A 27,193-nucleotide genomic window follows, 5' to 3' on the forward strand; every position below is an offset into this window, starting at 1 on the left:
GCAGGTGATGTACTATAGAACTGCACACTTGAAATCTGTGTAATTTTATTGATCAATATAACCTCAATAAATTCAATAAAAAAGGAATAATAAGGGAAAAAAATTAAAAATAATAAAACTAATCATTGGAACATTCACTCCAGATGAATTTGATTTTATAGAATTGCCTGACAATGACTTCAACAATAGTATGTTTACATTGCTCAGAGATAAATAAAATAATCATACTATGAAAGAACAAGACATTATTAAAAACACAAAGTAATAAGAATAAGTGAATAAAGAACTAAACAGAAATATACAAAATGAAAAAGATGTTCATTGATATAAACATGTAATAAATGGGATAATTTAAGATTGGGCAATTTCAAGAGGAGGATTAAGTGAGTTAGAAGATAATATTGAGGGACAAAATGGCAGCGGAACAGATGGACGTGTCCCGAGTCTTGTCCTGGAGCAGACAGAATGAGCAACTAAATAAAATAACATTCACCCCAAACTGGCAAAGTAGACACAGCTGGTGAGACAATTCGCAGCAAGGAAGGGCAGAGGATGCCTGGAGAATGATAAAATCAGGGATCTGGGCTGGAGAGAACTGTGACACCTCTGAGCCCAGAGGGTCAGAGGGAAACCTTATGGCACAGAGGCCGCATCCTTCAGGACAGGCATAGTGTCTGACTGTGGAAAGGAGATCCGCAGGACTGCTGACATCAGGGGATTCTAAATCGGAGCCCACAGTCATGCAAGACAGCCCAGAGGGGGAGAGGGGCTCGCAGTGGCACAGCTCTTGCCCCTCTTTTTGGTCTTTGCTTTGGTTCACTGAACCTAGTTCATAGGACCTTTCAAATACAGACATTTACCGTGACTGAGGTGCAGGTGGAGGTGCGGACTTGTGGAATCTGGGGAGAGGCCAGGGAGAGGAGAGGGTCAGGGAGTGATGGCCGCAAGTCTGGTGCTGAGTCATACCTGACATGTGGAACCTAGACAGCCATTTTCTCCTGAAGAGATAGTCCCTCCCTACAGTCTCCAGGCAACCAATATAGCCACACACAGACTATACCCTGAGTGGTACAAAGGAGACACACACACAAAAAAAATCTGAATAGTCCATGAGAGCCATCAGGGACTTGCCTAAAGAGAGGCCTTCAGTCCCAGCAACAGGAAACTGAGAAGAGGCAGACAGTATAGAAGAGTGGGATCTTAAACCAGCCCTCATTTTTATTTTTTTAAATTTTATAATTGTTTTGTTATCTTTTTTTTCTTTTTTCATTTCTTTCTTTGTTTTCTATTTCTTTTTGCATCATTCTATTTTTTTTATTTTATCCTATTTTTTAAATTTATTTTTTAAAAAATTTTATTACTATTTTTTTCTTCTCTTTCTCTTTCTTCTTATCCACTCATCCTCTTTCTACTTCCTCTATACTGAACTGAGGTCCTCTCCATATTCATCCAATTCCTTAACTTTACTTTCTGTATATAAGATTCTGCCTCCAACATCTTTACTGGGTATTTGGTGTTCGTATGTTTTGGTTTATCTGTTTGTTCTCTGCTGTTTTCTCCACACACATACATATATATTTTTTTCCTTTTTATCCCCTTTTCCTTTCCTTTTTCTCTTATATTATTTTTTCCTCTCTTTGATATCATTTGTGCTCTCTTTTCTCTCCCCTAATTCTCTTTTCTCTGGTGGTTACTTATATTGGGGTTCTTGGTGTCATGAGAACATTTGTATTTTGTTCCCTTTGTGTCATGTCTTGTTGAGGTGAATTATCCTGTTTGGCCAATGTGGTAGAGAGTGAGCCACATAACCAGACACCTGGAGAGGAGAGTCCATCCACGAATGGGTCAATAACACTCCAGACCCAACTACAGAGGCAGAGAAGGTGGCAGTGAGGGAGAGAGCAAGGAAGCAAAAGAGGAGTGTGTGGACCTGTGGGATGTGTCTGTGTGTGTGTGTGTGTGTGTGTTTGTGTGTGTGTGAGTGTGTGTGTGTCACAGTTAGATCCTGCAGGACCTTCCTGGGAAGGCTGACCTGGCTCGCCTAACCAGGCAGCCTCTGTTACCATGGAAAACAATCCCAGAGAGGCCAGCTCTTCCATAGACACTGTGCTTTTTTGAAGGGGAGAACTACTGTTACTGGGAGCCCAGTCTCACCTCCACCCAGGGTGCCCTCAGATAGTACCGGGGACTCTACAGCCAGCCCTGCCAGGGACCTGCTGCCTTGCTGCGGTCCCATGGTCACCAAGACTCCAGCCACCCTGGGCGCGGGCACCTGTGAGTTACAAAGTGCGCTTTCCTTTGGCTGGACCATTGCTTTAGCCCAGGGAACTGCGACCACATGAGCAACAGCCATGTGAGAAGCCCGTCCCTGTCTGAGGTCTGAGGAGCAGCAGCCTCATGTGGCCTGCCCCTGTCTGATGAGTAGCAAGTCCCATGAGCAGCCTGTCCCAGTCTGAGGAGTGGCAGCCCCACGCAGCCCATCCCTGCACAATGAGCAGCAGTCACATGAGCAGCCCACCCCCATCCAAGGAGCAGCAGCCTCATGCACAGCCCATTCCTATCTGAGGAGCAGCAGCCTTGCAAGCAGCCCACCCCAGTCCGAGGAGCAGCAGCCTCACGTGACCTGCCCCATACAAGGAGCAGCAGCCCTGTGAGCAGCCCGCCCATTTCTGAGGAATAGCAACACCACACAGCCCGTCCACTCCCAAGGAGCAACAGCCACATGAGCAGCCCACCCACATCCGAAAAGCGGCAGTTGCATGAGCAGCCCGCCCCCGTCAAAGCAGCAGCAGCCACACACAGTCCGCCCCTTTCCGAGGAGCAGCAGCCTCCTGAGAAGCCTGCTCCCACGAGCCAGAGGAGACACCACTGCTGTGAGCAGCACCCTCCAGAGGAGCTGCCAACAATTGAGGAGCAGCCACTACTGTGACCACCTGAGGAGCAGCTGCTACCCAAGGAGCAAGCCCTGCATGACTTGACACCTAGATCCTTCGATGAGAGAAAAATGGGGAGACAAAGACACCCCCAAAGGAAAGAAAAGGAGGAACCAGCAGAAAAGCAGCTAAGTGAAACAGAGGCATGCAATATGTCAGAAAACAAATTCAGAATAAGGGTCATGCAGTTCATAAACCAGATGGATGAAAAATGAAAAACTTATGTAAGCATCAAGAAGAAATAAAGAGTGAAATGGCTGCAATAAAAAACACCATGGAAAGTTTTAACAGTAGACTAGGAGAAGCAGAGGACCAAATTAGCTAATTAGAAGACGGAAGCAAAACACACCCAAACTGAACTGCAATTGGAGGAAAAAAGTAAAAGACAGGAGGAGAGCCTAAGGGAGCTTTGGGACAACAGGAAAAGAAACAACATATGAGTAATATGGGTGCCAGAACAACAGGAAGAGGAACAAGGGTTAGAAAACCTATTTGAATAAATAATGTCAGAAAACTTCCCTGAGGTGGGGAAGAAAAAAGTCACACAAACACAGAGTCCCAAACAAGATGAACCTGAAAAGACTCACACCAAGACACATCATAATTACCATGCAAACGTTCAGGACAAAGAGAGAATCTTAAAGGCTGCAAGAGAGAGACAGATAGTTACGTACAAGGGCTCTCCCATTAGATTATCAAATGATTTCTCAACAGAAACACATCAGGCCAGAAAGGAATCGAAGGAAATTTACAAAGTGATGCAAAGCAATGGACTGAATCCAAGAATACTCTACCCAGCAAGGCTATCTTCAGAACTGAAGGGGATATAAGGAGCTTCATAGACAAAAAATGGCTAAGGGAGTTTATCACTACCAAGCCAGCAATGCAAGAAATGCTAAAGGGACTGGTGTAAAAAAAAGACATAAATAGGGAAGAAGGGACACAGGCACAAAAAATAAAAATGGCTAGAAACAAGTACCTATCGATAATAACTTTAAACGTAAATGGACTAAATGCTCCAATCAAAAGATATCAAGTGGCTGAATGGATAAAAAACCATGACCCATATATATGCTGTGTACAAGAGATCCACCTCAGAACAAGGGACTCACAAAGACTGAAAGTGAAGGGATGGAAAAATATCTTTCAGGCAAATGGAAATGAAAAAAAAAAGCTGTGGAAGCAATATTTATATCTAACAAAATAGACCTCAAAGTGAAGGCCATAATAAGAGATAAGGAAGGCCACTTCATAATACTAAAGGGATCGATACAACAAGAGGATATAACCCTGGTAAACATATATGCACCCAATGCAGGAGCACCCAAATACATTAGAAAAAAACTCCTGGAAGATATCAAGGGAGAGATCAACAACAATACAATCATAGTAGGGGACTTTAATACCCCACTGACATCACTGGATAAATCTTATAGACAAAAAATCAGCATCAGCAAAGAAACAGCAATCCTAAATGACTCACTAGATCAGATGGACTTAATTGACATCTTCAGAACATTTCACCCCAAAGCCACGGAATATACGTTCTTCTCAAGTGCACATGGGACATTTTCAAAGATAGACCACACATTGGGTGAGAGGCAAAGTCTCTCCAAATTTAAGAAGATTGAAATCATATCAAGCATCTTTTCAGACCACAATGGCATAATATTTGAAATAAACTACAATAAAAACAATAAAAAAAATTTAAACACTTGGAAGCTGAATAGCATGCTATTAAACAATGATTGGGCCCTAGCTGGGTTGGCTCAGTGGATAGAGCATCAGCCTGCGGACTGAAGGTTCCTGGGTTCAATTCCAGTCAAGGGCACATGCCTGGGTTGCAGGCTTGATCCCCAGTGGGGGATGTGCAGAAGGCAGCAGATCAATGATTCTCTCTCATCATTGATGTTTCTATCCCTCTTTACCTCTCCCTTCTTCTCTGAAATCAATAAAGATATATTAAAAATAAATAAATAAAATTGTCAGAAGTCAGAGCCATTTTAAAAAAAACAAACATATAAACAAAAAAACTAATGATTGGATTACCAAAGAGATTAAAGAAGAAATGAAAAACATCCTCAAAATGAATGACAATGAAAACACAACAATCCAAAATCTATGGGACACAATGAAAGCAGTCCTGAGAGGGAAGTACATAGCTCTACAGGCCTATCTCAAAAAAACAAGAAAAACTGGTAATAAATTATCTAACCTTGCAACTTAAAGAATTAGAAAGAGAGCAACAAGAAAAGCCCACAGTATCCAGAAGGAAGGAAATAATAAAGATCAGAGCAGAAATAAATGACATAGAGACCAAAAAAACACACACAAAAAACAAAAGATCAATGAAACCAAGAGCTAGTTCTTTGAAAAGATAAACAAGATTGATGAACTTCTAGCCAGGCTCACCAAGAAGAAAGAGTGAGGACCCAAATAAACAAAATCAGAAATGGAAGAGGCAAAATAATAACAGACCCCACAGAAATACAAAGGATTGTTAAGAAAATATCATGAACAACTCTATTCCAACAAACTGGACAACCTAGATGAAATGGACATATTCCGAGAAAAATACTAGTACAACCTTCCAAAACTCAATCAGGAAGAATCTAAAAATCTGAATAGGCTGATAACTATGGAGGAAATTGAAGCAGTCATAAAAAAGCTTCCAGGTAACAAAAGCCCGGGGCCAGACAGCTTCACAGGGAAGTTTTATCAAACATTCAAAGAAGAACTAAAACCTATCCTGCTCAGACTATTCCAAAAAATTCAAGAGGAAGGAACACTTCCAAGCTCATTCTATAAAGCCAGCATTACCCTACTACCAAAACCAGATAAAGATAACATAATGAAAGAGAATTACAGGCCAATATCCCTTATGAACATTCATGCCAAAATCCTCAACAAAATTCTAGCGAATCAGATCCAGCATTACATCAGAAAGATCATACACCATGACCAAGTAGGATTTATCCTGGGGATGCAAAGATGGTACACTATCCTCAAATCAATAAACGTGATACATCACATAAACAAAATGAGAGATAAAAATCACATAGTCATATCAATTGATGCAGAAAAAGCATTTGACAAAATCCAACACCCTTTCTTGATAAAATTCTTCAGCAAAATGGGAATAGAAGGATCATACCTCAACATAATAAAAGCCTTATATGACAAACCTACGGACAACATCATACTCAATGGGCAAAATCTAAAACCATTTCACCTAAGAACAGGAAAGAGACATGGATGCCCACTCTCACCACTCCTGTTTGAGATAGTACTGAAAGTGCTAGCCATAGAAATTAGTCAAAAAGAAGAAATAAAGGTATCCAAATTGGAAAAGACGACATAAAAATGTCATTATTCACAGATGACATGATACTGTACATAGAAAACCCTAAAGACTCCATCAAAAAATTAGACTTAATAAATGAATTTGGCAATGTAGTAGGGTACAAAATTAACGCCAAGAAACCTATGGCATTTTTATTCACCAATAGTGACCTTACAGAAAGAGAGATTTTAAAAAATCCCATTTAGCATTGTACCAAAAAAATTAAGATACCTAGGAATAAACTTAACTAAGGAGGTAAAAGAGCTGTACTCAGAAAACTACAGGACACTGAAAAAAGATATAGAGGAAGACATAAACAGATGGAAGAACATACCATGTTCATGGATTGGTAGAATCAACATCATTAAAATGTCCATGCTACCCAAAGCAATCTATAGATTCAATGCACTCCCCATTAAAATACCAATGGCATATATTCAAAGACCTAGAATGAACTTTCCAAAAATTCATCTAATAAAAAAAGACCCCGAATAGATGCAGCAATCCTGAGAAAGAAGAACAAACTAGGAGGGATCTCAATACAAGATATCAAGTTGTATTACAAAGCCACTGTTCTCAAAACTGCCTAGTATTGGCACAACAACAGACATATAGACCAATGGAATAGAATAGAGAACCGAGAAATCGACTCAAACCACTATGCTCAATTAATATTTGACAAAGGAGGTAAGAACATACAATGGAGTCAAGACAGTCTCTTCAATAAATGGTGTTGGGAAAATTGGACAGATACAAGCAAACACAAAAAAAAAAAAAGGAAAGAAAAGAAACTAGACCACCAACTTACACCACACAGAAAAATAAACTCAAAATGGATGAAGGACTTAAACATAAGACAGGAAACCATAAACATATTAGAGGAATTCACAGGCAGCAAAATCTCAGACATATGCCAAAGCAATATCTTCAACAATACAGCTCTTAGGGCAATGGAAACTAAAGAGAAAATAAACAAATGGGACTACATCAAAATAAAAAGCTTCTGTATAGCAAAATAAATCATCAACAAAACAACAAGAAAGCCCACTGCATGGGAGAACGTATTTGCCAATGCTATCACCGATAACGATTTAAGCTCCAACATTTACAAGGAACTCATACAACTTAACAAAAGGAAGATAACCCAATCAAAAAATGGGCAACACAGCACTTGTCGTTTGTTGATTTGTTGATGATAGCCAGTCTGACAGGTGTGAGATGGTACCTCATTGTTGCTTTGATTTGCATCTCTTGGATGATTAGTGACTTTGAGCATGTTTTCATATGTCTCTTGGCTTTCTGAATGTCCTCTTTTGAGAGATGTCTATTTAGATCCTTTGCCCATTTTTTGATTGGATTGTTTATCTTCTTTTTGTTAAGTTGTATGAGTTCCCTATAAATTTTGGAGATTAGGCCCTTATCAGCTATGACGTTGGCAAATATGTTTTCCCACGCAGTGGGCTTTCTTGTTGTTTTGTTGATGGTTTCTTTTGCTGTGCAGAAGCTTTGTATTTTGATGTAGTCTCATTTGTTCATTTTCTCTTTAGTTTCAAGTGCCCTAGGAGCTGTATCAGTGAAGAAATTGCTTTGGCATATGTCTGAGATTTTGTTGCCTTTGGATTCTTCTAGAATTTTTATGGTTTCCCGTCGTACATTTAAGTCCTTTATCCATTTTGAGTTTATTCTTGTGTATGGTGTAAGTTGGTAGTCTAGTTTCATTTTCTTGCATATATCTGTCCAATTTTCCCAACACCATTTATTGAAGAGACTATCTTGGCTCCATTGTATGTTCTTGCCTCCTTTGTCAAATATTAATTGAGCATATTGGTTCAAGTGCTGGAGAGGATGTGGAGAAAAAGGAACACTCGTGCACTGCTGGTGGGAATGCAGACTGGTGCAGCCACTATGGAAGACAGTATGGAGTTTCCTCAAAAAACTAAAAATTGGAACTCCAATTTGACCCTGTGATCCCACTTCTAGGAATATATCCCAAGAAACCAGAAACACCAATCAGAAAGGATATATGCACCCATATGTTCATAGCAGCACAATTCATCATAGCTAAAATCTGGAAACAGCCTAAGTGCCCATCAGTAGATGAATGGATTAGAAAACTGTGGTACATCTACATGATGGAATACTATGCTGCTGTAAAAAAGAAGGAACTCTTACCATTTGCAACAGCATGGATGGAACTGGAGAGCATTATGCTAAGTGAAATAAGCCAGTCAATGAAGGAAAAATACCACATGATCTCACTCATTCATGGATAATAGAGACCATTATAAACTTTTGAACAATAATAGATACAGAGGCAGAGCTGCCTCAAACAGATTGTCAAACTGCAGCGGGAAGGCCGGGGAGGGTTGGGGGGCAGGAGGGAGGGGGGTAAGAGATCAACCGAAGGACTTGTATGCATGCATATAAGCATAACCAATGGACATAAGACACTGGGGAGTAGGGGAGGCCAGGGGATTGTCAAGGGTGGGGAAAAAAAAGGACATATATGTAATACCCTTTGTAATACTTTAAGCAATAAAACAATTAAAAAAAAAGATCCTCTGGACATATTCAGTTAAAAAAAAAATGGGCAACACAACTAAATAGATACTTTTTGAAACAGGACATGAGGAAGGCCAAGAAACATATGAAAACATGCTCAAAGTCACTAATCATCCTAGAGATGCAAATCAAAATGAAAATGTGGTACCATCTCACACCTGTCAGGATGGCAATCATCAACAAATCCACGAATGACAAGTTCTGGCGAGGATGCAGAGAAAAAGGAACAATTGTGCACTGCTGATGGGAATGCAAACTGGTGCAGCCACTATGGAAGACAGAATGGAGTTTCCTCAAAAAGTTAAAAATGGAACTCCCATTTGACCCAGTGATCCCACTTCTAGGAATATATCCCAAGAAAACAGAAACACCAATCAGAAAGGATACATGCACCCCTATGTTCATAGCAGCCCAATTTACCATAGCTAAGATTTGGAAACAGTCTAAGTGTCCATCAGCAGATGAGTGGATTAAAAAACTGTGGTACATCTACACAATGGAGTACTAAGCTGCAGCAAAAAAGAAGGAATTCTTACCATTTGCAACAGCATGGATGGAACTGGATAGCATTGTGCTAAGCAAAATAAGCCAGTCAGAAAAAGATAAGTATCACTTGATCTCACTCATTTGTGGAATATAATGAACAACATAAACTGATGAACAAAAACAGATGCAGAGACAGAGAAGCATCGATCAAACCATTGAACCTCAGAGGGAAGATAGGGGAGGGTGGGGGTAAGGGGGAGAGATCAACCAAAGGACTTGTATGCATACATATAAGCCTAACCAATGGACACAGACACCAGGGGGGTGAGGGCATAAGTGGAGGGTGGAAGAACAATGGGGATAAGGACACATCACATATGTAATATCTTAATCAATAAAGAAAAAAAATTAAAAAGAAAGAAAAGACGATAATATTGAGAAATTAACATAGAACGAAAGTCACAGAAAGTAAAATATATTTTTAGAACACCAATGTATATATCTTATAAGAATTCCAAAAGAAAATGAAGGCAATTACAAAAAAACCCCAAAACAATAAAAAAACAATAATAGCTGAGAATTTTCCAGAATTAGAGTCCTGAGATTAGAAAATATATCTTGTATTCAAATCTAATATTTCAAAATAATTCAATATTTAGACAAATTTCAGAATGGTAATATATCAAAGATATAGAAATACTCTTAAAAGTTACTAGAGGAAAAAGGCAGACTCTCTACAAAGAGATGAAAAATAGACTGATAACAGATTTCTCTTAAGTAATGATAATTGACAGAACAATAGTCTAAGATATAATTGAGTAGTATCTTCAAATGCTTAGCAAATATTCCCAGATAAATTGTTATTTAATATAAAATATAGATGTATTTAGGTATACAAAAAGAGTGTACTACCCAAGCACCTTCCTAAGAATTACTAAAATGTGTAATGCCACAAGAAGAAACAAAGCCATTGAATCCAAGAATAAAGGTGGGCACAGTGTTAACTAAAATATATGAATAAAGGTAATTAAGTATTGAGTATAAAAATCAACAACAACAACAACAACAAAGTAGTTATGTGTACATATAAAAATGTTAGCATGATCACTAAAAAAACAGATAAATCACCTATAGATTTTATGAGCAGTAAAATCCATGTACCAGGTCACAAAAAATATTTCAAAAAGATCTTTTTTTATTTAAAACCATATAAAACAAATACTATCATAATAATGCAATTAAATTCAGGATCAATAATAGAAATAAAGCAAATATGTGTTTAGAAAGGAAAAAGACACACCCCTAAATAACTTAAGGGGTAAAAATGAATCAAAACAGGCATTATAAAATATTTAAAACCGAACAAAACTACATATGAAAACATGTTAATCAGAAACTTGAAGAATTTAGAGACAGGAATTCATTTTTAAAAATAATAAAAGTATTGAATTTAAATGAGTAATAATTCAACTCAGGAAAGAAAAAATGGTCTAAAATATAAGAAAGTAGAATGAAGATAACAATATTAATGAAAGAAGAAAGTAATGATCCTATCTAATAATAGACAAACATGGTAATTGACCATACCTTTGCTATGCCTCCCATTGGCTAATCAGCATGATATGCAAATTAACCACCAACAAAGATGGTGGTTAATTTGCATACTGCAGGAAGGGCAGGTCAGCGCCATCCTGCCTACCCTGCCGCCATCCGGGCCTGCTATTTGCGACCCGGGGCGGCAGGTGTCCTGTGTGCAATCCGACCCGGGGCGGCGGGGCAGGACAGAGTGGCTCCTCTGTCACCTCAGCTTTCTCATCACAGCTCCCTTGGGGGCCTAAGCCTTTAGTTGGACACCCCCCAAGGGCTCCCTGGCTGCCAGAAGGATGTCTGACTGCAAGCTTAGGCCTGATCCCCCGGGGAGTGGGCCTAAGTTGATAGGTGGGCATCCCCCAAGGGGTCTTGGACTACGAATGGGCACAGGCCAGGCTGAGGGACTCACCTCATACCCCCCCCCCCCCGAGTGCACAAATTTTTGTGCACCAGGCCTCTAGTAAAGAATATAAAAAGACACAATAAAGTAGATAAGCAAAATCAAAAGCCAGATTTTGAGAAAAGCAAATAAAACAGAATAAGGTCTAACAACTAGTGAAGGAAGAGAAAAGGCTCAGATGAATAATATTAGGAATAAGAGGGGGCATAGAGATAAATTAAGCATCATCAGACTGTTATAAAACAATTTTAAGCAAATAAAAATGTAAAAGTATAGATTAACTGTTAATTGTACCTTTTTTTCCTGAAGAAACAAACAAAAAAACTTCCCAAAAATGACTTAAGAGGAAATAGAACACTCTAATAAACCAATAACCATGGAAGTAATTGAACTGATAATAAAAATCCACCATACACTACTTATTCCCTACTGACAGACAATGCCAAGTCTAAATGATTTTAGAGGCAAATTTAACCAAATCTTTAGAATACATAATCCTTTTAATATAAAACCAGTTTCAGAAATAGAAAGAAAGAAATGCTGCTCAACTTATTTTATGAGGCTGGTATTACTATGACATCAAAACTCTACAATCACAGTTTAAAAAGGAAAACTAAAAACAAATCTTCCCCTGCAGACAAACTACATAAAATATCAGCAAATTAAACTCAATAGTGGATTAAAAAACACACCAAGACCAAGTAAATTTTTCTCCAGGAATTTAAAAAAATATTTAATATCAGGAAATATATTAATTGATGTCATATAAAATCTTAACATATGAATGGGAAATTTTATTATATTGCTAGAGGCCCAGTGCATAAAATTTGTGCACTGGTAGGGTCCCTAGCAGCTGCTGGCTTCTGGCTGGGTACTCCCTTCCTTCCCCACCCACTGATCAAACTCCTGGACGAACTCCCGGTCGAGGGGACAATTTGCATACTATGCTTTTATTATATAGGGTTAATGCAGAAAATGCATAACATATTTTTATGATTAAAAATGCTAGCAAATTAAAAACAGACTAGAGGCCCAGTGCACAAAAATTTGTGCACTCGGGGGGGGCCCTCAGCCCGGCCTATGCCCTCTTGCAGTCTGGGACCCTTTGGAGGATGTCCACCTGTTGGCTTAGGCCTGCTCCCTGGGGGACTGGGCCCAAGATGGCAGTTAGACATCCCTCTGGCAGCCCGGCAGCCCTCAGGGGATGTCCACTTGCTAACAGGGAGCAGACCTAAGCTGCAGTCGGACTTCCTTAGTGCTGCTGAGGAGGTAGGAGATGCTCCCACCACCACCACTGTGCTGGCAGCCATCAGCCTGGCTTGTGGCTGAGCAGAGCTCCCTCTGTGGGAGTGCACTGACCACCAGGGGGCAGCTCCTGCATTGAGCATCTGCCCCCCTGGTGGTCAGTGTGTGTCATAGTGACCAGTCATTCCCAGTCATTCTGCTGTTAGGGTCAGTTTGCATATTACCCTTTTATTATATAGAATAGAGGCCTGGTGCACGGGTGGGGGCCGAATGGTTTGCCCTGAAGGGTGTCCTGGATCAGGGTGGGGGTCCCGCTGGGGTGCCTGGCCAGCTTGGGTGAGGGGCTGTTTGCAGGCTGGTCAAGCCCCCTAGTGGGGACCCTCACCCTATGGGGGTTTGGCCAGCCTGGGTGAGGGGCTAATGGCTGTTTTCAGACTGACCAAGCCCCCTGGCGACCGAAGCTCCCAGCCTTTCCTTTTTTTGTTTTTGTTTTTATTTGCTCCAGCTCCGTGGCCATGGCGACTGGAAGCAGGTATCTGGGGTTTATTTACCTTCTATAATTGAAACTTTGTTGCTTTGAGTGGAGCTCAGAGCCGCCGGGAAGCTTGGCTTCCTCCATCACTGGGGCAACCAAGCCTCCTGGTTGCTCCAGCTCCATGGCTGCTGGCTGCCATTTTGGTTGGGTTAATTTGCATATAGTCGCTATGATTGGCTGGTGGGCATGGCTTAAGGTGTGACTAAGGTATGTCAGTTTGCATGCTTTTCTATTATTAGGTAAGATGGTTAAAATTCCCTTGACACAATAATTTTGATTTATCAAAATCCTTAAGCAAATATCACATTTCCAAAACATTGTTATTAAAATGAGAAATGGAATAGATATTCCTACTATCACAGTTTGTATTCAACACTGTATAGAAGTCCTAGTAATGAAATATGACAGGAAAAGGAAATTAAGCATTTAAGGATTGAAATTTAAGGGGAACAGCTGTCATTATTTACTGATGGCATATAAGTCTATGTAGAAAACCTAAGAGAATTTCCAGTTTAGTCTGTAGAGTTAATAAGAGAGTTCAGCAAAGTTGCTAAATATTCACCAATAATAACCAGTAAACAATGAAATAAAAACAAATTCTCTATGTAATAGACAAAATAGTCAAGCAAGACCTGTAGATTGAAAACTATAAAACATTAAGGAACATGGAGGAAGATCTGATTAAGCAGAGGAATATAGTATGTTAATTGACAGTTTTTATAGCATTGTTTTACAATCTTCAGAGTATTCTCTAAAGTCAAGGTACTTATAAATAAAATTCAGCAGGGCTTTTGTCAAACTTGACTAGCTTACCCTAAAATTCATATTGAATTGAAAAAGGCCAAGAGGACTTTAAAGAAAACAATGCAGAGATTTACCTCACTAAATAACTAGGATGTTATAAAATTTTGGTAATTAAGGCACCACAGTGTTAGTGTAAGAGCAGAGAAACAGTCCACTGATGAAATAAAGATACTAAAAACAGATTAGATGTAGCGGGCAGATTGCATTGTAAATTATTGGTAAGGATGACTAATTTGATAAATGGTGGAATAGTAAGGTTAACCACATGAAAAAGAATTAAAATAGGGTGTATGTAAAATACCATATACAAAACAAATGCCAAGATTAAAGAGCTAGTAAGGCAAAATTTTAAAATTATTAGAATAAGTATAGGAAGGTTTATATGGAAGGATTTCTTAAATGACATAAAAGCACACATCATAAAGGAAAATACCAATAAACATAACTGATTTAAATAAGAAGCTCTTTAAAAATGCTAGTACAGACACGGTTAAAAGAGAAACCACAAATAGGAAGAGATATTTGTATTCTATATTGCTCAAAGGATGGGAATCCAGAATATTACAACAACAAAAGCCTAAATCAAAAGCCATCCAAACAATAATAGCCAACAAATAACCCAATAGAAAGATGTGCAAAGATACAAATAGTCAAAATACATGAGCAAATCCTAATGGATTATAAGCGAAAAATTTTTAAATGAGATATTATTTAATACCCAATTGCCTGACAAAAATTTTAAATCTTCCCATTCTAAATGTGAAGCACAAGGAGAAGCTCTCAAAGATTGCTCATGAGAATATAAATGGATACTATCACTTTGGAGAGAAGTTTTACAATCCCTAATAAAGTTGAAAATGCATTGCCTCTTACAGTTTAGCAATTCCTCTATGTGTTTAAACATGTATAATCATTTTAATTGCAGTATAGGTTGTGGTTGGGGAACACTAGAAATAATGTCTAACAATGAGAGACTCAACAAACAAATTCTACTTTTGCATATAGTAGGATGCATTTTATATAAGCCCTAATATATGGCTTATGTAAAGTTATTCTTGATTACAGAGGCCAGAATAGTTTTGCTTGTTTTAAACCTTTTGTTAAAGCTTTGGAGAATGTTACCTGCAAGGGGACATGAGGGACCTTCCTAGGGTGTGATAAATGTTTTGTATCTTGGATTAGATGTTGTCACATGGATGTATCTTTACATAAACACTCATCAAGCTATACATTTCATTTGTGCACTTCAGTATATATGACTTATAATGGAAAAATAGAAGATAAAAAAGGTTCAAAATAAGTGTTCCAAATTAATTAAGCATTTTTTAAGCTGGGTCCTGAATTCTTGCATGCTCACATTATTCCTTATACTTTCATGTGTTTGAAATATTTTACATTAAGAGAACTGATAAGACAAAGACTACTGCTTTTCCTAACTAGAATTAGTCAAGGTAACAGAACATACCAGTGTGATCTTCTCTTCACTGTCCCTGACAACATATCCCAATATTCGAGGAATCAATAAGCACTTCATAGTCAAACATACTTACAAAGTGATCATTTTGTTGAAGCAAAAGCAGCACTCAATTAACTTCTTGACTGCCTATAGAATCTAGGCTTTCTTAAGTGAGTGACCAGCAGCATATAGTGTTGTTATGATGCTACCAATGCACAAAAAACATCCATTCATTTAGATCTTTCAACTATTCAAGTGGGGAATGCACTGCCTAGGACTTTTCTGATGTGAATCAACAGGTGGTTCGGCATCAATATAGCTATTTATTTGTGGGTTTCACCTCTGGTTTCAGAAAAGAAAAAGAGACAATACCTTTTCAATGCAGTATTTCAAGTCGACCACATGGAAAGCAAGGTTTTATTCCAGCCAATTCTCTTTCTCTCAAAATGTGGAGGAAAAGTGCCAGTCGCTGCTACTCTCACCACCAGCCATGGTACAGATGTTTGGAAAATGAAAAAATGGAGAAATGAAACAAAGAGAAAACCCTCAAAAATAAGTTTTGCATAAATGAAAAATAGGGTATATAATTATCATAGCTACAAAAAGGTAAATGCATTTTTTATTTATCCCCTTGTGTTAAACTAAAAGAACCAAAACAAACAAAATCATTGATGTTTTGACTTAATCAGTGTTTTGTTGAAACTGGCAATTATGAGAACCAACCAAAACATGGCTACAAGTGGGAATAAAGAACAGATTTCTTTTAATCTAATAAAAGGCCTTTTATCTCCAAGAATGTTAGAATATGACCTATTTAAATGAGTACTTACTAAAGGAACAGACCCATTTAAAAATACTTGCTTTCAGGTGCCTAAATGGGTATGGAGTATTTCTTTGAAATCTTGTGAAAGAAAAAAAATTAATTGAAATAATACCAGTTCCTTACATTACTCAGATAAAACATAGTTTAGGAAGAAATGTCTCCAAATGATTCAAGTATATATCCCTAAGTTGGCTTAGCCAGTTCATAGTCCTAGTTATTCCAAAAGCAAATATCCTATGAGATTTAAGCACATCAATGTAAATCATTCACATAAGACTGTCCCGTTTAAAAGAAAGTTTTTAAAATTTTAATTTAATTTCTGAGAGTATTGTCTGCATTGAAAGTCAGATCTTGACTTAGGTGCAGCTCTGCCACAATCCTGTTGTGTGTCTTTGCTGATGTTATTAAACATCTTTGCGTCTCAGTAGCCACATCCCTAACGTGGGAGTGTGATATAGTCATAGTCCTACCGTGGGGCTCCTTTCTTGTCCTAAAAACCTATGAATCTAATGAAATTGCTCCAGCTAAGTATTTTTCTTTTCTTCCTGTCTTTCTTTCTTTGTTTCTCTTTCTTTCTTTCTTTCTTTCTTTCTTTCTTTCTTTCTTTCTTTCTTTCTTTCTTTCTTTCTTTCTTTCTTCCCTCCCTCCCTCCCTCCCTCCCTCCCTCCCTCCCTCCCTCCCTCCCTCCCTCCCTCCCTCCTCCTCCTTCCTTCCTTCCTTCCTTCCTTCCTTCCTACCTTTCTTTCTTTCTTTCTTTCTTTCTTTCTTTCTTTCTTTCTTTCTTTCTTTCTTTCTTTCTTTATTGATTTTTTACAGAGAGGAAGGGAGAGAGATAGAGAGTTAGAAACATCGATGAGAGAGAAACAGTGATCAGCCGCCTCCTGCACACTTCTCACTGGGGATGTGCCCGCAACCAAGGTACATGCCCTTGACCGAAATCGAACCTGGGACCTTTCAGTCCGCAGGCCGACGCTCTATCCACTGAGCCAAACCGGCCACGGCCTTTCTTGCTTTCTTAAAATAAATAGAAAATAAACACTCAAGTAAGGAAATATATATTAAATCTAAGTAACAAATAAAAAGATGAACAGAGTGAATCCAGAGACTCAAAGCATGGAACAGAGTGGGGAATCTCAGAGGGAAGGCAGGGGAGGGTAGGTGGGTGGGAGGTAATCAACCAAAGACATTGTATACATACATGGATAACCATGGACACTGACAATAGGGTGCTAAAGGCCTGGGGTGGGGGCGGGGGTGGAGCAAGGGTGGACTGGAGGGGGATCAATGGGGGGAAAAGGGGACATAGGTAATACTTTCAACAATAAAGAATTATTTTTAAAAAGCACATACACATACACTAATGAGCTATCCTCTAAATAGGAAGCAAGAACATTTTTTGTTGTTGCCATTATCTATTCCCTAATGTGTATTTAAAAAGAGAGTTCCCATAAAGAAATATTTTAATTTTTTTCCCTAAATCAAAAATAGCATATTGTTTCTTTGCCATTTAAGTTCTATTAAAAAAAGAAAACACAAAATCATTACAGAAATCCTATTAGGAACTTTCAAAAGAAAAAGTCACTAAAACTCCATTTAAAATTCAAATCATTTGTTTCTGTTTTCTTTTACAGAAATATAAGTGCCGCCTCAAACTACTTTCATTTCCTTTTTCAAGGCCAATATATGTAGCTGTGTAAAACATAGGACCCTCTTCTCACACCCTTCCCACCTGTCTTCTGAGATAACAAAGCTGAGGTATAGATTACAGCGTGAGATATTTGGGATGAGCTTAAAACATTTCATTTGGGAGATGGCTATGGTCAACTTGCCAAATATAAAATAAAGTTAAGCCCCATCACTACTTTGGCAAGAAATTTGGGTTCTCATGGTTAAACAACAATCATCATTTTTACACAAGGCTTTAAAAAATGAAAGCACCTAGGGCACCAACCGGAAAATGCCTGAGAATGCAAGTGTTTCTGTCAATATTTAAACCAGATAAGACACTATCAATGCACCCTTAAGGAGGGGTCTAAAAAGAATACAGGGCACCCGACACCTTGGTGAATAAGAGAAGCTCAGCTTTATGAAAAGAGGCCAAAGTCTGAGGGCAAATGTTCCATTGTTCCAAGGTCTGGTAGCCTATGGCACCAGCAGAGGCAGAATACTCAAGCAACAGGCAAGGCTCCTGTTACAGCTCCAGTTAGGGTCTGTGTGCTGATAAGCCTGAGACCCACCAGTGTGCACACTCCGGGGACACCATGGGTGGGTCCTCCTGGGGCGGGGGGGAGGGTGGTTCAAAGGCTTTTTAAACAGAAAGACAGGAGTCAGATGTAGCATAGTGTATGAGCACTCCCTGCTGGCAGCCAAGGTTGGAGATGAACCGGTGTTGCTTTAGGGCTCTTGAAGGTTTCTGCGAGGAGGCTAATGGACATTCCTTGCTTTTCAGGGGATAAGAGCATGGTTCTGATTAGGTTGAGACAGTTCCAGATGTTATGCTTAATGAGGAAGAGCTGAGGAGAGGCTACTGATAGGAGGAACTCCAAGAACTGGCAAAAACTATCTGTGAAGCTGGTATATGGTTTTCATTAACGTTTCCGGACATTAACGTTTGATAAAGTATATACAGGCCTATGTGTGGATACATGTATCGGGATTGAGGGGGTAGGGGGTGGAAATGAATTTCTGTTCAGCTCCTTTTATCTCAGGAATGCTTGAGATGGTCTGAAGCATTTGAGACATTTACAGTTTTACTAGGAAATCCCATGTGTAACCCTGATGCAACTGCCTGGTGCATCCACTGCACCTAAGCCCTCGACAGTTGGTCCTTGTTTATCTGACAGGCCTGGGCAACAACGCTGGTATCTCCCCTGTGCTCTGCTCTGTTAGGGTTCTCCTGTATAATAAGATGAAGGTCAAAATGGCAGCCTGCTAAAAGCAGCAGTATTTTAGCGGCAGGAATAACTTGCTTGTCATCAACTTGTTAATGTAATAGTCAAGCATCTCTTTGACATGTACAGCATCAGCTAACTTCAGCAGATAAAGGGTCTAGAACAGGAAGATGCTGCAGATGCTTTAGCTCAGAGGAAGGCTTAGCAGAGCCAAAACGTCAGCAGGGTCTGTTTGTTCCATACTTTCCATCGGGCTCTTTGAAAGAAATGTTAGATGACTGCAATGACAAGTTTGTGACAAGCAAGTCATTTGTGCAACTGGTGCGCTCCTGTTTTTATCTGTTTACCATTCAGATGTGTGAATGCCATTGCAAGCACTTACAGGATTTCTGGCTCCCATTAAGGGGAAATGGTTCCTCCATGTTTAGAATTTTCTGCCTCAAAGAGAATTACTAAATGATTATTTATCCCTGTGGTCACAGTGTCACACAAAAGCACACTCTTGAGTTGTCTCGTTGGACTCTGAATCATGACATGGAGTCCCGGGGACTGGATAGCTTGGAGCATCAGAAATTTCTCATTTAGTTTATTGGAGTGACTACAAAGCAAGCCTGTGAGATTCAATAAAATTGTGGCCAGCTTAAAATACCTTGCTCCTTTGCTCCGGGATCATTTATCAAGGCCATATGCTTCAAGACACATAAACTCACTTGTAATGAATAGATCCCAAGAAGCCAAGGCCTGACTGAGTTGCAGACACTGACATGTGATCACACATGTGAGAGTTTTTGGAACAAGGACTGCTTTAACTGTTGAGAAGGGAATTTACATGGCTTCCTCCCTGTATTCTGGGGGTAACCAGAGGGCCCATCCAAATCCAGAAAATGCTATAAGTATAAAAAGTAGTATCATAATAGAAAATTAATAGCTAGGGTTATCCTCTCTAGGTTGACCTTTCCATAGTAAATGGAGACTCTGGTAGGTTTTGAATCAAGAATTCAAGAATGCCGCATTGGGTTCTTCATCTGATATCAGTGCCTGGCTTTTGGTGAGTCATCTTTACCCCTTGGGAGGGAAGGCACAAAATAATGATGCCTATTCCTTGTTCACCTGACATGAGTGTTCTCGGGGTCAACGTTATAGAAGAAGAAGAGTCCATTCAGAACTCAAGAACAAGAGTAGTACTTCCTATAAGTCATGTAGTGTCCTATCTTTGATTTAAATTGTTTTGTCTGTTGTTGGTGCTAACTTTGTAAATAATTCTAGCACTCACTCTTAAAGAACGTGAAAGCTTGAGGTTTGAAGGCAGGGAGACAAATGCTCTCAGTATTTGGAGAAGCAGAGCAAAGCTGGACCCCAGGGTGAAGTGTCAGGACTAGACAGAAAGTCATGCCGTGAAGTGAGGCAGTGCTTGGTGTGGGTGACACAGAATATTATCGAAATGGATGACAGCCTTTGCTAAATCAAGATTTTATTGTTAACTAGAGGCCCTATGCATGCAATTCCTGCAAGAGTAGGCCTTCACAGTCCCGGCTGCCTTGAACCTCACAGCCCTGGTTTCGTCTGGAAGGTCGTCTGGAAGGACATCTGGATGGTTGATGGTCATTCCACTGTTCAGCCATTTGGTCTATTTGCTTATTACACTTTTATTATTATAGATAATTATTCACCAGCACTACATGTGTTATACAATTTACATGTGTAATATAATCTACCTAACTCTATGGTGTATGGGCAATCATTTTTTTCACATGTTGGAACTAAAAGTCAGAGAAATATAAATACTTTACCATCAATTTTTAAGTAGCAGAGATTTGAAATAAGTTCCCTTATCTGGAGCTCTTATACTCTTAAACCACAGAAGAACTAGTCATTTCCACTGCCTTCCAAAGACTTTTCTCTCGAGTTTACTGGAAGACATTTTAATCTATAAATACAGATACTCAAGAATTTGATTTAAAAGGACCAATGAGCATATCCTGGCCTCAGCTGTGCTGCTGCTATCCTTCTGAGGCCTCTGGGAAAGCTAGCACAATCACAGCACCATCACGACGCCATTTCTTTAGCCCTGGCCTGGCCTGTTCCTGCTTTTATACCCGGGGAGGAGGTGAAACTGATTCTAACCTAATCATGTATCTGTGCTGTAAATGCAGGGGGTTTGGCCACATCTTGTGTCCATGCCAACTCCTTTCTCTCTCTTCGTGTGGACAGCCTTTAGTTCACCCTACCCTCTGCTCCCATGCTACCTTCAGGGACCCTCCTTTTGTCACTCATCTGCTGTTCTTTTTAGGTGGGGGAAGGGTCAGGCATCTTTCTTTCCATGACAGGAATTCCTGAAACAGTCTAAACTTCCAACTTTGCACAGAATGCATCCTTTGTTCTGTTTTCTACTTTGTTTTCTTTAATGATAGCTTTGCCACAGGTTCCCATTCGTATGTAACTCATAGCTATGTAAATCACACTGGTAAGCAAGTCTCTGCTGCTACTCTATTTTAAAATGAATGTGTCTTAGAGGTGGAGACTTCTGAGTGAGGCATGTCTTCTGAATACTACCTGCCTAATGGTGGCTTTCTTGTATGAGTGGCTAAGAATAAGCTCAGGGTGCTCTGTATCATTCCTATGTCTCTTTTTAGTGTATGTTCAGAGTAGATTACAAGAGGTTTTAGCTCACACAAATTGAATATTTTAATGATATTTCTAATTTTTTTTTTACTTGTAGTGGTTTCTCCAAACATAGCATTCTTACTTAAACAGTACTCAAAAAGATACTATGCATAATGTTGAGTCATTAGACCACAAGGCAATGTGCAGAGGACCCAAATAAACTGTTGTCTGAGTCTTGATCTGGTGCCTAAGTTTGTTTGTAGGGACTGCTAGGATCATGGGGCTCTCACCATCACAGGCAACCCAAATAGACTCTTCTATTTGTACAAAATGTTCTTCCTGACATTGAACCTTAACCTGTGTTTCTACAATTCTCCTCATGGCTTCTAGTTTTTTCTCACTCTATCTTTCAATCCTGAGAGCTTCGGGGAATTAATAGCTTAAGAGCTCATTAAATTCCCACTGTACATCCCATCTCCCCCCAAACCATGGTAGAAAGGAAAGTTAGTGTACCTAGTTTTTCATTTCCATTTGGATGTCGATAACATGTGTGGCAAAACATGTTAATCTCTTTGATATTCTGTCCTATCCTGTGGAAATGTTGCTAGTCAAGTTCAGGCAGACCTGACTGCTATAGCTATTTTAAAGGACCCTATGAATAATTATACCATGGCCACAGACATAACCCATAAATGTCATACTACCTTGCACACACCTTTACTGCAATGCCTATTCCACTGCACTGTAGTTATTTAACTCCATGTCTGTCTCTCCCACCATCCTTTGAGCACTCTTTAGTGATAGACACTTACTTACCTGCCTATCTCTTGTTCCCAGAAAAGTACTTGGCAAGTACAAAGAACTTGGTAGATTTTTTTTTAACTAAGGGATCTTTTTCCCTAATTCCATTCTGTGAAATTCTCTCCCTATTTTATAACAAATACCACCAACACATATTAGCTTCTTATTTTTGAAGATGAATCAAAAATACTTCATCCCTGGCTAGTATGGCTCAGGAGTTGGTTGGAGTGTCATCCCATTCACCAAAAGGTGGCAGGTTTGATCACCAGTCAGGGCACATACCCAGGTTGAGGTTTTGATCCCCTGTTGGGGCATGTAAGGGAGGCAACCAATTGATATTTCTCTCTCACATCGATTTATCTCTGTCTCTGTCTCTGTCTCTGTCTCTGTCTCTGTCTCTCTCTCTCAAATCAATAAAAATAATAATAAATTTTTAAAAATACTTCAGTTAGTGCCATAGGAAGGGAATGGTTTAAGGTGAATGGATATTATTCCATTGATTTTTAGAGAGAATGGAAGTGAGAGGTAGAGACAGAGAGAAACATCAATGTGAGAGAAACACATTGATTGGTTGCCTCCTGCATGCACCACGATCAGAGCTGGGGAACCTGCAACCAAGGTACGTGCCCTTGACCTGAATCAAACCCTGAACCCTAAGTCTATGGGCAAATGCTTTATCTGCTGAGCCATGCAATTCCAAGAGATTCACATACATCACTCAACATTCATCAGTCTGGATGCATAAATGTTCACTGGGCCCATGACTGCTAGTTAAACTGGTAGCTTCCAGGCCACTATTACATGAGCAGAAACTGAAAAGTATATGCATTATACCTATTGAGGGAAAAGGACTTTGATTATGGAGAAGCATATAGCTATTTCACCAGCATATTTCCTCAAGAACAATGACAATGGCCTCTATTCTGGTGCAGTTACATCAGAAATTTAGTACTAACCTTTTTTTAAATCCTCATCTGAGAATATGTTTTTATTGATTTTCAGAGAGAATGAGAGAGAGAGAGAGAAAGAGAGAGAGAGAGAGAGAGAGAGAGAGAGAGAGAGAGAGAGGAAGAGGAAGAGGGAGAGATTGATGGGAGAGAGAAATATCAATCAGTTGCCTCCTTGTACACGCCCCGACTATGGATCAAATCCACAATCCAGGTATGTGTTCTGAATGGGTAACAAACCCACAATCTTTTGGTATAAGGGATGATGCTCCAACCAACTGAGCCACCAGGTCAGGGCCTAACATTTTTTTTAAAGTAGATCTTGAGGTGAGTACTAAGAAGGATTCCTTTAGTAGTTATAACACCTTTTACTTGGGATCCTTTTGAGTTAAAAGCTAGCAAGTGGACATTTTAGGAAGGCGGAGGTAGTAATCATTACAAAATCATCCAATCCTTCAAAACTAAAAACAAGAATAGCAACTTATTGTCCAAAAATAGAGAGGGCAGATCTCTGAATAAAGGTGTCCTGTGACTGGCACATAACACAGACCTGGAACTAGATAGGTCATTTACCTCTGTCTTTTGGGGCGGGATGGTGGATCTTTATTTGAGTGGTGTCTTCACTAAGGGATCACAGAGACACTAACAAAGCTCATCTCTACAATAACAGTAGATTCTACTTTATGTTAAGATAGACCTTTTTGACAACCCCTTTGAGTGCTTTGTTGACTCTAGCTATAGAGTCAAGCAGATCTTTCTTTTCTGGCAGGGGCAGCCAAAGCTGAAAACTATTTATATGTGTCTTCCATGTTGAGGTGGGATCAGACCTACTTTCATCACCTTCATTCTGCTGTGCTCATTTCTCTCATTTCACTCTGTGATCAGTAGACAAAATACACACTAGAGAAGAAAGAGCTGAAGAAGTTTTTAGGATTCCTGAGGAAGAACCCAAATCTTACCTGCTTTAGGCAAGAGAATATTTTAGTATTAACAAAAAGAGATGGTTAAATTGTAGCCCATCAAATATCAAATACAATTCCAATGTGTGTCTGAAGTAATCCAAGAAAACCTAAAATTCCTCCTGTTCTTAGCTATAAATTCTGCAGGCTGATTCTGTATTCTCATCTCATTCTTATTTCTCCCTTTGCCCTGGAAAGGAATAGTGTCTAACATTAAACAAACAGTGTACAATAAAGAACAGATATAATATATATTCTTAAAATTCTGAATCCAGAGCAATAGGAGATTAAGTTCTTAGCCCAGCAGATGAGTCTTACTGGCAGTAATAGAGACATGATTCATTCATGAAAGGTACCGAAAATGTTCTCTATTATATCTTGAGATAAAGTTTTGGTGGTGTAAAAACCTTGTGGTTAATGTGGCGTATTGTAGGGTTTTTCTCCCTCCTCTCTGGGACCACAAAAACAGCTCTAAGTACAGACAGAGGCAGGAGAACATGTTTATTTCTTCATTAGAAGCTGTACATGTTACTATATTCAATTAAAAATGAGCTAGACAGAAAAATACCACATCCATTGATGTAGACCAGGTACAGATCCTTGTATATCTATAAATTTTCTTTTTGCTATTCTCTCAGTCCTCATGCTCATTTTTATTTTTGAGTTTGAGGCATGTTCTTATATTGCCAGATGATTTCTGGTGGTTGGAGTTCATGGGACATCCCTTTGTCCATCCATGCTGTCTAGTTCAAAACAAACTCCCAATGGCATTTCGCTTACAAACATGGTGACTGAATGAACCTAAAAAATGACTGCTATAATTATGATGTAAAATCTGGAGGCAGCATTTGTAACTGGTCAAATGAACTTTTAACCTTACAAATGACTCATAATTATAAGGCAAATAAATCTGCATATTTCCCTTTCTGAGGTATAGCTAAAGGCTCTAGAGGGCCTGAGTTTGTCTTCAGTGGTTGTACTGAAACTGCACTGTTAATGCTGTTGATTAGGCAGTTCATTTCTCAGTCCCAATAAGAGCCATCTTAAGATCTCTATAGTGTATAGCAGATGCTGGCAGCACGTGTTCACATGTTAGGGACCTGACTTAAAAATACAGTCTGGGAAAGATCTGTCATTGGCATGAAGCTTGGGTGAATTCATTAAACTCAGGAATTCTTGCCGATCCAGTGGGTCCAAGAAAGAAGCTATTATTAATGACTCCATCAAGGAGCATTAAGAGTTCCAGGATATTCTCTTGGATTCTGGACACCTGGATTATTTGATCTGAGCATGACCTAAACAAGTTCTTCCATATTTGTCCTAGGTTGAATGCAGATCTCTAAGATAAAATTGGTATCCGGTAAACTCCCTAGTTTCCTTGTTTCTTTCTTTAAAGTTCAGATTCTTGATACAGATATGGTCAAGATTACAGGTGGGTTGAGAGCACATAGTAGTTCAGGAACGAACATGTTGCAACTATTGGTTTCCCTTACAAAACTTGAAAGACCAATAAGTTATCTGGGGGAAGTGCATGGGAAAATTGTCATAATAATGCTTTAATGGTTCAATTTAGAAATGGGCCATTTCATTGGCCTAATAGAGAGGACACTAAGAAACATTTGAAAATGTAAGTAGTTTAGCTTCAGAGAAATACCTTGTCTCTTCAAGTAATTCATACATAAACTAGAGAAATTTACCTAAGAAATCTAAATTTATCTACCATGAAATAGCAATAATAATTTTATCCAAATATCATAACCTAAGCAAAAAAGAAATACATAGAATATAATTTTTAAAATGTAATGCCTGCCCTAACCGGTTTGGCTCAGTGGATAGAGCATCGGCCTGTGGACTGAAAGGTCCCAGGTTCGATTCCAGCCAAGGGCATGTACCTTGGTTGCGAGCACATCCCCAGTGGGAGGTGTGCAGGAGGCAGCTGATTGATGTTTCTCTCTCTTTGCTGTTTCTAACTCTCTATCCCTCTCCCTTCCTCTCTGTGAAAAATCAATAAAATATACTTAAAAAATAAAAATAAAATGTAACGCTTACATATATAGCTATATACTATAAAACCATGGAATAAATATTGTACAATGATGCTGTTTTCTTCAGTTTCTTACCAGTATTTTTTGAAGATTCCTATTTTTTATATAGAGGGAAAATAACATCATAGAAGTGAATCAGACAGAGAGGTGCGGAGGGCAAATGGGGGATGCCCACATACTGTCTACAAAGTGTTGCCAGTTGTGGAAGGATCTGACATGCTAATATCCACTCATTCGGATTCCTTACTGAGACACGAAGAGTGTGATGGCTGGCAGACACTGCATTTAAGTGCAGTTACCGAGGCCCCCAAATATTGACAGAGTGCCAGACTCTAAGATACACTATTGACGTACACAGCGGCCACAGCTCCAGACACCTTTCACACAGAGTCTTTAAATGTCACAGATAAATGAATTTTCATGAAACTGGGAGAGAAAAAGGAAGAGCAAGAGGAGAGAAAAGAACATGGAACAAGAGGCAGGATAAGAAAAAAGGAAAGAAGAAAGTCACTCCCATACCACTGACATAAAAGAATGTGGCATCTCTCAAGTTCCTCACAAAGGATGTGAGAGCAAGCTTTCTGAATGCATTCTGCTCCCGAAGCCCTCCAATACCTTTACTAATTTCATTGTGTATTCACAAAGTTTAGGAAGATACATGCTATGGAATAGCTTGAATAAATGATTTCTCAACAAAATATGGTTCAAGTATAAATATTGCAAAACTTCTTTTAAAATTTCAAAATAAAGTAAGGGAACCATAGGTGCA

General features: G+C 39.1%; 1 protein-coding gene across 15 annotated transcripts in view; it reads right to left on the minus strand.

Annotated features, from left to right (window-relative positions):
• The window catches only part of ZBTB20 (zinc finger and BTB domain containing 20), an 892,970-nt gene that overhangs the window by 267,742 nt on the left and 598,035 nt on the right, over positions 1-27,193 (minus strand). For 11 of the 15 annotated variants that reach the window (XM_036352742.1, XM_036352755.1, XM_036352741.1 and 8 more), the window contains one exon: positions 15,727-15,826. The exons of 3 other annotated variants lie outside the window; for them this stretch is intronic. The gene's annotated coding sequence lies outside the window, so the exon portion shown is untranslated. Of the gene's footprint in view, positions 1-13,691; positions 15,827-27,193 lie in introns of those variants that run through there. One more of the 15 variants, XR_004974420.1, reaches the window with a different exon arrangement.

This window comes from Myotis myotis, unplaced genomic scaffold, assembly GCF_014108235.1.
Source record: "Myotis myotis isolate mMyoMyo1 unplaced genomic scaffold, mMyoMyo1.p scaffold_m19_p_2, whole genome shotgun sequence".
NCBI classification, from domain to species: domain Eukaryota; kingdom Metazoa; phylum Chordata; class Mammalia; order Chiroptera; family Vespertilionidae; genus Myotis; species Myotis myotis.